The sequence below is a fragment of the Gadus morhua genome, chromosome 11, assembly GCF_902167405.1.
Source record: "Gadus morhua chromosome 11, gadMor3.0, whole genome shotgun sequence".
Classification (NCBI taxonomy): Eukaryota; Metazoa; Chordata; class Actinopteri; order Gadiformes; family Gadidae; genus Gadus; species Gadus morhua.
In genome coordinates this window covers 1,564,873-1,575,935 of record NC_044058.1, presented here as the reverse complement: position 1 = coordinate 1,575,935, position 11,063 = coordinate 1,564,873, and positions in this window count along the sequence as shown.

Below are 11,063 nucleotides of genomic sequence, written 5' to 3'. Positions count from 1 at the left end.
GGAATTTCATGGCGATCTTCTCGAGCAAGGTACGTTTTATTACTCTGTTTTCTGGGAATAATTGACGCAAGCAGAAACCAGAAAACAAGCCGTCTTTTCGTTTTTTCGTTTTGACAAGAAAACGAAAATCTAAATTTCAGTTCGTTTATTCGTTTTTTGATTCTTACTGAGCGAAACGAATATACCACTCAATATCTGGTTTCCGCCGGTGGGCGGGTCCTCTTATTGGCTAGCGTGCTTCGTTGCCCTGTGCTCTTCATAATAAAAGTTCTTCCGTTTGATAATGTGGACAAAAATATTACTGTATTATAGACACTAGCAGACACAGAGGACCACACCACCCACAGTCAAGACTGACACGGCTTCAAATAACAATAATAGTATTCATAATCATTTGAACATGAGAACTTATGAAGACTTCAGTGCAGTTGATGTTTAGCCACAGTTAATACATGCAGAGTAGACCCGAGGGCTTTACTACGACATCATTGTCCGGCTCTGAATTATGCGCTCTGTGCGCGTTCCCATCAAAGGAGCTGTGATCGCGGGCTGCTGATTTCCTCACAGCCTGAGAGCTATGAGGAATACAAGTGATTACAACACATTTCTGACAGCTGAAAATTGCGCAGGGCTCTCCGTGAGACGCACGCAAATCAACCCATGCAGACGCTCACACGCCACACAACTTGCGCCGCTATTTAACAGTGGAAGGGTAGGAATCAAATGCGTCCGGGTGAAATTTCAAAATCGTCCGGGATTTTATTAAAGCCTCAATACATGTCGACATTTAATTTGCGTTGCGTTCCTCTGGGTCTGTCGCAAACTAGTTGGGCTACGCCCACCCTACTCAGTTCTGTTCGCTTTGCATTGGTGGAAGTGAGTAGGGGGAGTGGTTAAGTAAAGCTTTCAGATTGGACGGTTTGACTTTAGCGTTACCGTCATGTTTTGTATTATTTTTTTTTACCATTATTTTTTTATGGGGACAAACATTAACACATTTCTCCTGCAGGGGATTGATAAAGTTCTATCTATGTAACAGAAGGAAACACTCATACTCCATCAAATATTCATACTCATACTACACTTTACCACAGCATTGGCCTACTGAATGCCACAGATATATTTTTAAGCATTGGACTGAATGCCACATAAATATAATATATGTTTTGCACGTTTGCAACGTTTAAAAGTTCAGGGAAAGTATATGCCTCTACTGGTGAGGCTTAGGCCAATATCCTTTTGAGGCAGTGTCGTTTCTGAATATTAGTGTTAAGGGCCAATAATGCCTACTATCATACATTAGTCACCATGTCTGTGGACAAATTTGTATGCAGTCACATATTAATACATACATTCAAAAATGGAGAGCCCTGCATTGCGCATCAGTTGACCTTTATCCATTTACAGTAAACAGATAGTTTTTTCTTGCTGGAAGATATTTTATCTTGTTTTCATATTATTATTTACTGACAGTGATTACAGAATGCGAGTGTGTGTTATATTGAAAGCGAGGCTGGGTGTGCCTATGAATATAGGCTGCAGTGAGTTGTTTAAGATGCTGTACAAGCAAATCATATTGACTACTCTGTACAGTGACAAAGAGTGTACAGTAACCTACTTCATTCAATATTGAATAGGCTACTGTAAACTACACTATGTACAAATGGTTTTGCTCTTTACTCATGGCAGTTGTGACAGTTTTAACATGTCAGCAGGCAAGCTTCACTCATTCCAGGATGTATTATGCTTTGTCCTATAGCCTACTTGGAATGTGTTTTGAAATGGATCTATAGCCTATAGAAATTTGCCAGCTGGAATACAAAGCAAACTCTCCTTCAAATGCACATTCATGGAAGTCTTGTATTGTCATCCCCAAATAATGCTGCAATGTAATAATATACATCTTTAAATGCACAATAATTCGTCATTCTTTTTATTATGACTTATCAAAGATTTTTATTGGCTCCCAGAATGCAGGTCTGTTAGTGACTCCCAGTATCCCTAAAAACAGACTGGGAAGTAGAGCATTCAGTTACTGGGCTCCTTTACTGTGGAACCAGCTCTCTCCATGGGTCAGAGAGGCAGACACTCTAACTAAGGCCCCGTCCACACGAAGCCGATTTCATGGCGAAACCGCAAAGGTCTTGTACGGTTCGGCCTTCCGTCCACACGAAGCCGTCGAATCCGCTGATCGAAACCGCAAACTTCTGAAACCACCCTCGGAGGTGGTTTCAAATCTATCCGGTTTCGTTTTGGATTCGTGTGGACGCCTGAAACCGACTGAAACCGCAAACCATGACGTCATCGCCCCACCCCTCGACCTCCTAGCCAATGGCTCTTAAGCCCGCGGAGTCTCAGAAATCACAACAAAAAAGATGATGGCGGACTACAAGCTTGTAATCGTTCTGCAGCATATCATGTCCCTTGTTGGGTTGCTAAGCCATTATTTATTGAGAATCTAGTTCGCCATCGTAGAAGAGCTGTTTGTTTGTGTTGTTAGTGGTTCGGGGGGCAGCCTTTATGCGCATGCTCGCCTCTTCTTCTTCTGGATTTTACTACAGCGTTTCTACAGATCTATCCGGTTTCGCTTGGCTTCGTCTTTACGTAGATACTTCGAAACCGGATAGATCGAAACCGTAACAGTTTCGCCCGTTTCGGCTTCCCCCCCCCCCCCCCCCCCCTCACCTTTCACACCTTGTAGTTTGGCCTTGGCGTCTCGCAGTCTCTCTGTGTTTCCATATATTCTCCACAGCTCCATCCCTCTGAACCAACTGCAATTTTTCCCCTGTTAAAAGGGTTTTCCTGGGAGTTTTTACTCTGTGGATGTGAGGGTTTAAGGGAAGAGGATGTTGTTATGATGCTCATGCTATGTAAAGCCCTTTGAGACAAACTGTTTGTAAAAACGGGCTAAAATTGCCTTGCCTTGCCTAACCCGCTTGGACTGTAATTCATATTCATGCTACTAGTTTGATCATTGACTGACTACATGAATAGTTGCACAGAGGAGATTCTTATAGAGGTCTTATAGTCAAACGGTATAGGGTATATAAACATTTTATGTGTTTAGGCCAGTTATGAGATCTTGTTATCATTAAATCATGTCATCATTAAAAGTCATTTCCAAACACATTAAAGAAAAGAAAAAAACAAAAGCAAAGAGATTTTGCAGCAGTAGCACACTTTTACTCAAACAGAGTGGGATAGGAATCAGGTTAACAAAACATCTAAGAACATCTAAGCTGTCTAACACATTACCAACGCAACATTGAAACATCATAAAACATCACAAAAAAAACGCTGGAATACAAAGAGTTTGCTTTGTATTCCAGCTGGCCTGTTAGGAGCAAATTTCTACACGCAACTATTGATCCATTCCAAAACATGTTCCAAGTAGGCTATAAGACAACGCATAATGCATCCTAGTAGTGCATAGTGCATAGTGCATCACCCAAGTGGGTGCTACATATTGGTGGTGGTTAGTGAGGTCCCCCTTCACTTTAGGCGTCTTTGAGTGTTATTAATTATTATTATTCTTCATGTTTAACCTCTGTTTTCCTTTTATTCCTAGTCTGTTTTACATAGTTTTGAATGATGACTATATGCTCTGTAAGGTGACCTTGGGTGTCTTGAAAGGCGCCTCTAAATTAAATGTATTATTATTATTATTATTATTATCCTGGAATGAGTGAAGCTTGCCTGCTGACACGTTAAAATGACTGTCACAACTGCCATGAGCAAACCATTTGTACATAGTGTAGGGCAGGCTACAGTAGCCTATTCGATATTGAATGAAGTAGGTTACTGTACACTCTTTGTCACTGTACAGAGTAGACGATATGATTTGCTTGTAAAGCACCTTAAACAACTCACTGTAGCCTATATTCATAGGCACACCCAGCCAAGCTTTCAATATAACACGCACTCGCATTCTGTAATCACTGTCAGTAAATAATAATATGAAAACAACACAAAATATCTTCCAGCAAGAAAAAATTATCTGTTTACTGTAAATGGATAAAGGTCAACAGATGCGCAATGCAGGGCTCTCCATTTTTGAACTGAGTTCAGAGTGAGATTTTGTCGGTGGGGGGGGGGGGGGGATATATTAATATGTGACTGCATACAAATTTGTCCACAGACATGGTGACTAATGTATGATAGTAGGCATTATTGTCTCTTAACACTAATATTCAGAAACAACACTGCCTCAAAAGAATATTGGCCTAAGCAACACCAGTAGAGGCATATACTTTTCCCTGAACTTTTAAACGTTGCAAACGTGCTAAACATATATTATATTTATGTGGCATTCAGTCCAATGCTTAAAAATATATCTGTGGCATTCAGTAGGCCAATGCTGTGGTAAAGTGTGCAAAGTATGAGTATGAATATTTGATGGAGTATGAGTAAGTGTTTCCTTCTGTTACATAGATAGAACTTTATCAATCCCCTGCAGGAGAAATGTGTTAATGTTTGTCCCTATAAAACAATAATGGTAAAAAAATAAGACAAAACATTACGGTAACTCTAAAGTCAAACCGTGAAGGCTTTACTTAACCACTCCCCCTACTCACTTCCACCATGCAAAGCGAACAGAACTGAGTAGGGGAGGGCGTAGCCCAACTAGTTTGTGACAGACCCAGAGGAACGCAACGCAAATTAAATGTGAACATGTATTGAGGCTTTAATAAAATCCCGGACGATTTTGAAATTTCACCCGGACGCATTTGATTCCTACCCTTCCACTGTTAAATAGCGGCGCAAGTTGTGTGGCGTGTGAATGGGTTGAATTACGTGCGTCTCACGGAGAGCCCTGCGCAATGTTCAGCTGTCAGAAATGTGTTGTAATCACTTGTATTCCTCTCTCATAGCTCTCAGGCTGTGAGGAAATCAGCAGCCCGCGATCGCAGCTCCTTTGATGGGAACGCGCACAGAGCGCATAGTTCAGAGCCGGACAATGATGTCGTAGTAAAGCCCTCAGGTCTACTCTGCATGATGTATTATGTGGCTAAACATCAACTGCACTGAAGTCATCATAACTTCATAAGTTCTCATTTTCAAATGATTATGAATACTATTATTGTTATTTGAAGCCGTGTCAGTCTTGACTGTGGGTGGTGTGGTCCTGTGTCTGCTAGTGTCTATAATACAGTAATATTTTTGTCGACATTATCAAACGGAAGAACTTTTATTATGAAGAGCACAGGGCAATGAAGCACGCTAGCCAATAAGAGGACCCGCCCACCGGCGGAAACCAGATATTGAGTGGTAAATTCGTTTCGCTCAGTAAGAACCAAAAAACGAATAAACGAACTGAAATTTAGATTTTCGTTTTCTTGTCAAAACGAAAAAACGAAAAAACGGCTTGTTTTCTGGTTTCTGCTTGCGTCAATTATTCCTAGAAAACAGAGTAATAAAACGTACCTTGCTCCTTCTCCAGGGTCATATCGTCCACTCGCAGACTAAGTCGCCGGCTCCCACGGAAAACAATAAAGCTGGCCATCGTAGAATACGAGACTCAATGGAAAGTTTGAAACCACGCGCCCTTTTCCCGGCATTCATTGTGGTTTTATCTAAATATCACAAAAACAAAACAAGCAACTGCCGTTTATTTGTTTATTCCTTTTGCCCTTTTTCCGTTTCAAAACCAAATCAGAAAAACCAAAAAACGACTCTGTTATTTGGTTTTTCTGATTTTGGTTTAAATCGGAATATTCAAAGAACGAACCATACACGGATTCTGAATGAATCTGTAAACTGGCAGTTTACACAGATTAAGATGTTCAAATGTATTTAAAAAAGGTTAAGCTAAAACATGCTTAGATAAAGTTGTTAAATTGTGTTGTTTAAAAACGCAAAAAGATGTAATGTTTCAGAAATATGTTTAAAAAATATGTTAAAAAAATTGTCCTGTCAATCAAAATTGAATGGAAGCTTACGCTACTCCGCTTGGGCTGAATACATTTAGCCCATTCACCGGAAAAAACCGAAGATATGTCTTATATCCTGGATTTTTTCATTTTTACTCTAAAAGGTAGGGAGGGCTTAGCCCTGTTAGCCCATTTATACCAGCCGTCCCTGTCCCTGAGTCATAGGCATTTAAGAAAAGAAGCCTATTAAAATTTTACAATGACATGTAATGCATATAGCAGTTTAACGTGGGGAAACTGCTTAAATTTAGCCTACTTAATCCCTTTATACCTTTAACAAAAAGACTGCAGATTAATAATTCAAAGAATTAAAGACAGCAGATTAATAATTCAAATAATTTTATTGAATACATATTGTTATTGATCGCATGCTGCATGTTTTCAAGGTCCTGCATGAGATAGAAAACAATGAATTAAAATAAATATTACTGATAGAAACAAGACAAGAACAATGTCACTAACATGAGGATAGTTATAGAAAGCCTTCATATCCTAGCGTAGCAAGTCCTCATTTTATGTATATTTGCCGGTCTTCAATACATGGATTTCTCAGGTACGTCATCACTGTTGCACTGTGCAAACTCGGGGCAGAAAGAAGAAAGCAACATCTACTAGCCTGTACAATATAGAGTATTTTGTGACTGTTCAGTGTGCATCTCAAACGTGTCGAACTAACTTCACAGAGGTGGCGAAAGCTGGGGTTTCTTCCAACGTTAAAACAGTAGGCCTAAGCGTTCGAACATTTTGTAAAGAATGTTAAACAGTATCACAACCACAAGTAGTCTGCCCTAGTTCTAGAGTTCATTAAGCTTGTCAAAACAAAAAAAAATCATTCTTGTTAATCCACTTCTTTTTACTTACCGACATAAATATCTGAAGATCCGACTTCAAGGAAGATCTCGTGTTAACCGTGATTTAGAAGGCTTTTTTTTTACCGCGAAAAGAGAAGATCTCGCGTGGACCGCAATTTAGAAAAGTACAAGTTACGCCTCCTAGTACAAGTTACCCCTCCTTCTACAAGTTACGCCCACTACAAGTTACGCCTCCGTCTTGCAGGACGCAGACAGACCCTACTCCCTCCCGGAGCCACGGTGCCGGAGACCGCTAGGAAATGGCTTCAATATTTAACACTTTACAATATATAGGCTAATACACTAGATCTAGCTAGCTATATCTATATAGATAGTACAAGGGGTCCATGGCTGGTTTGTGTCCATGGCCCGTAATCATGTCCGTCCTTGTTCGCGACCGAATCAGTTCGAATGAACGAATCTTTAACAAGAACGAACTGAACAGATTCTTCGCTCTTGGTCGTCTCGTTCATTCTCAGACTCGACTCCACCCAGACCCACTAGTCGCTGCTCATTGTTCAAGCTATATATATATAGCTATAGCTATGGATCTAGAAATAGCTCTATATGTGTTAATAAATACAAATGGGTAATAAAACGGGTGAGTTTTATTATTTTAGGGAGAGTGCCTCCAATTCGAACCGTTCATATTCAAAGAACGAACCATACACGGATTTTGAATGAATCTGTAAACTGGCAGTTTACACAGATTAAGATGTTCAAATGTATTTAAAAAAGGTTAAGCTAAAACATGCTTAGATAAAGTTGTTAAATTGTGTTGTTTAAAAACGCAAAAAGATGTTGTAATGTTTCAGAAATATGTTTAAAAAATATGTTATATGTTTAATATGCCAGTTTACAGATTCATTCAGAATCCGTGTATGGTTCGTTCTTTGAATATGAACGGTTCGAATTGGAGGCACTCTCCCTAAAATAATAAAACTCACCCGTTTTATTACCCATTTGTATTTATTAACACATATAGAGCTATTTCTAGATCCAATTCGAACCGTTCATATATTAATGTTATAATTAATAATATTTTGGGAAACAATAAGGTCAGTTTAGGTTGTCTTTGTAACCCTATAGATATGGGTTTGTCCCCGCTTATATAATCAATTACTGTGTTATAGCCCACATGTACACTGGTCAAATCGTTTTACTTGTAGGCCTATATTTAAGTTAATGAAAATAAACCACATGTAGCCAAAATCCATCACAGTAGTGATGGATTTCATGATTATTTTCCTTGATTCAGTTCGTGTCGGTCAGTTCGCCAAGAAGAATCGTTCAGAATCGTTCAGAATCGTTCATTCGTTCGTTCAGTCGAGTTTCCGGTAGCGGTGAATTGAATCATGGAATGCACGGTTCTCTGCTGAGTCAGTCAGACTCAGCTCCTCCCTCGTTCTCATTCTTAAACGATCGTGGAAGTCGTCATCAATCAACACAAGATTACAACTTTAACCAAAACCAAATGGGGGGGATGTAGTTGGTTATTGGATGTTTAACATATCAGCAAGCAAGATAATAGACTTGATTAGCAATGATGGTTGGGGTCCTGGGTGAAGAACGAACCATGAAAGAACGAGAGATTGGCGAGACATCCAAATATTTGATTAATCTGGCATGACACAGAAAGCATAAAGACAGTATGCATTTACCATTTCACTGATATTGAATCGTATTATCGTATGCTCGCTCACTAAGCCTCTTCCCTCTTCACCACTCACAGTCAGTGAACGACCAGTGAGTCATCGACTAGTGGGTCTGGGAGGAGTAGAGTCTGAGAACGAACGAGACGAACGAGAGAGAAGAATCACTTCAGTTCATTCTTGTTAAAGATTCGTTCATTCGAACTGATTCGGTCGCGAACGAGGACGGATTAACATGATTACGGGCCCTGGACACTAGGGGTGGGAATCGCCAACCACCTCGCGATACGATACGCATCCCGATACAGGGGTCACGATACGATATGTATCGCGATACGTACGTATACGATACGTATCCCGATATTTTAGGCTTATAACACAACATTTTTGCCTGTAACTCCTTGACAGTACATCATAAAATATTTGTCACCTCATGTGGATTCTACAGAGACTCTGCTTTCAAATTATACCATCAACTGGATGATGGGTCAAAGTATGCAGGCAGGCACAGGAACCAAGTAGACGCTGTACAAAGAAACAGACATGCTGCAATGACCATATTTGAGGCGTTGTCAGTAACCAACACTGGCTCTTTAGCTGTAAGGCCCCACTCCTCAAAGACTTCGAGCAGCAACTCGCCCACATTATGGCCGCTGTGGCTCCCGAACAGCACTCTGGTTTGCAGAACGTAGGAAAGCATTTCCCAATTTTCAGAAATGAAGTGACATGTCACCGTAACATAAGACTGGGTTGCCCTCGACGTCCACCCGTCACACGTAATGGCTACTCTGCTTGCTTCTGAAATGGAATCGATAACGTGTCGTTTTACCTCATCATACAGGCGAGGCACAGCGGTTTCAGTGATGAAGCGACGAGTCGGAATAGTGTAGCGAGGTTCACATTCAGCGATTAGCGCCCGGAAGCCTTCATTCTCAACCGAGCTGTACGGACGCAAGTCCTTACATATGTATGACACAAGAGCGTCGGTGATTTTCTTCGCCTTTGGTGAAGTTGTAGGGAATTTAGCTTGCAACCCCGCAGTCAGACTAGCTTGTGTCCCTGTGGCTGTAGCATTTACCGGGGTTTCCGAGATGCCAACGTGATGCCTCGTCATGTGCAGATGGAGGTTTGTTGTGTTGCCAGAGTACTTAACTTTTTGCCCGCAGTGTTTGCAGACGGCGTGTGTCATGTCCAGCTCTTTTTTTTCATTTTTGTGGAATCCAAAATGCTCCCAAACGCGAGCTTTCAACTTTACTGGGGGCGAAAATATTTTTTCCCTACTGCCTTCCTCCATGTTAGTTTTGTCTGAAGCGGCTGGAGGTCACACTTATTCTATTGTCAGCAGCGCTGCCGCCTAGTTCTACAGCGCTACCGCCTTGTGTGGCCGAAATGTGCATAGCAAGGAGCAAATGTCATGCAGTTTCATGAATTTGATTAGCGGTAGGGATTTGTTGCACGTGAAGTATCGATACTGACGCCTCCGTATCGATACACGCATCGTAAAGAGGCCCGCGACGATGTATCCCCGTATCGATATTTTGAACACACCCCTACTGGACACAAACCAGCCATGGACCCCTACCAACACGCAAATACACGCACTAGCCCGAATTTGGTTGCATATTATAACTCATGCAATCCACAATCACACACATTATAATGCAGCGCGCAACCAGGAGAGAGAGTTTATCTAAACCCACGGCTGCGGGCATGCATAGTGCCAGCCCCTAGTCTGAACGGCAGAACATTGAATCTGCCAGGTTAATATCATGACTTTAAAAGCACCTAATGACTTCCTTTAAAGAATTTCGTTAGTTTAAAATATAAAGGATTCCGCATCGTCACCTTGTTCTCGTTTTTGTTAAAAAAAAATTAGATAGACGGTATTTGTTGGGCAGTATCAGGGCAGTATCTTTAGTCTTTTTCTTTCTTTCGTTTATGCTTTGCCGACTCGATTAGCAAACGTTTCCCCATTTTCACTGTGAAATTGACTGTTGACCAAGCACTACGACATTGATGTCACGTCATGTTAATTTTTTTAAATTTAAAGTTTTTAAATGTGATGGATTTATATTTCAAATCAAAAACATTCAAATCCTTTTATGACCAAAGTCTTGTCCATTGGAATAATACATATATATATATATCAAGGACCCCCCCATTGGCCAGGGCCCTGGACATGTGCCCACTTTGCCCATGCGGTAATCCGTCATTGGTCGCATACTATGAAGGTATTATTGTAGCAAAAGTCTTTAGCACCTGTAACTGCAGAATTGAAATGCGTACACTAAAGTCACAAATTTGAAGTCATAAATATTTATTTTGCACGTGTACTCTAAAGTCACAAATGTGTAACAGTACATTTGAAGTCGTAAATATTTTTTTTACCATTGTAAACACAAAATAGGGTCTACGAGTACGCAAATCTGTGTTACAGGTGCACAAATCCTTTTGCTTCAATCATTGAAACACACCCGTGTTTCATAATCTGAGAACATGCCCAAAATGTGTGCATTCGTAAACCCAAATTTGAACTAATGCATCAGAAGTTGCACATCTGTGAAAAATGTCCTCCCAAATAAAATGATAAAGAACGCCATGTTGATTTAGCATTTTATTGAGCAAGCACA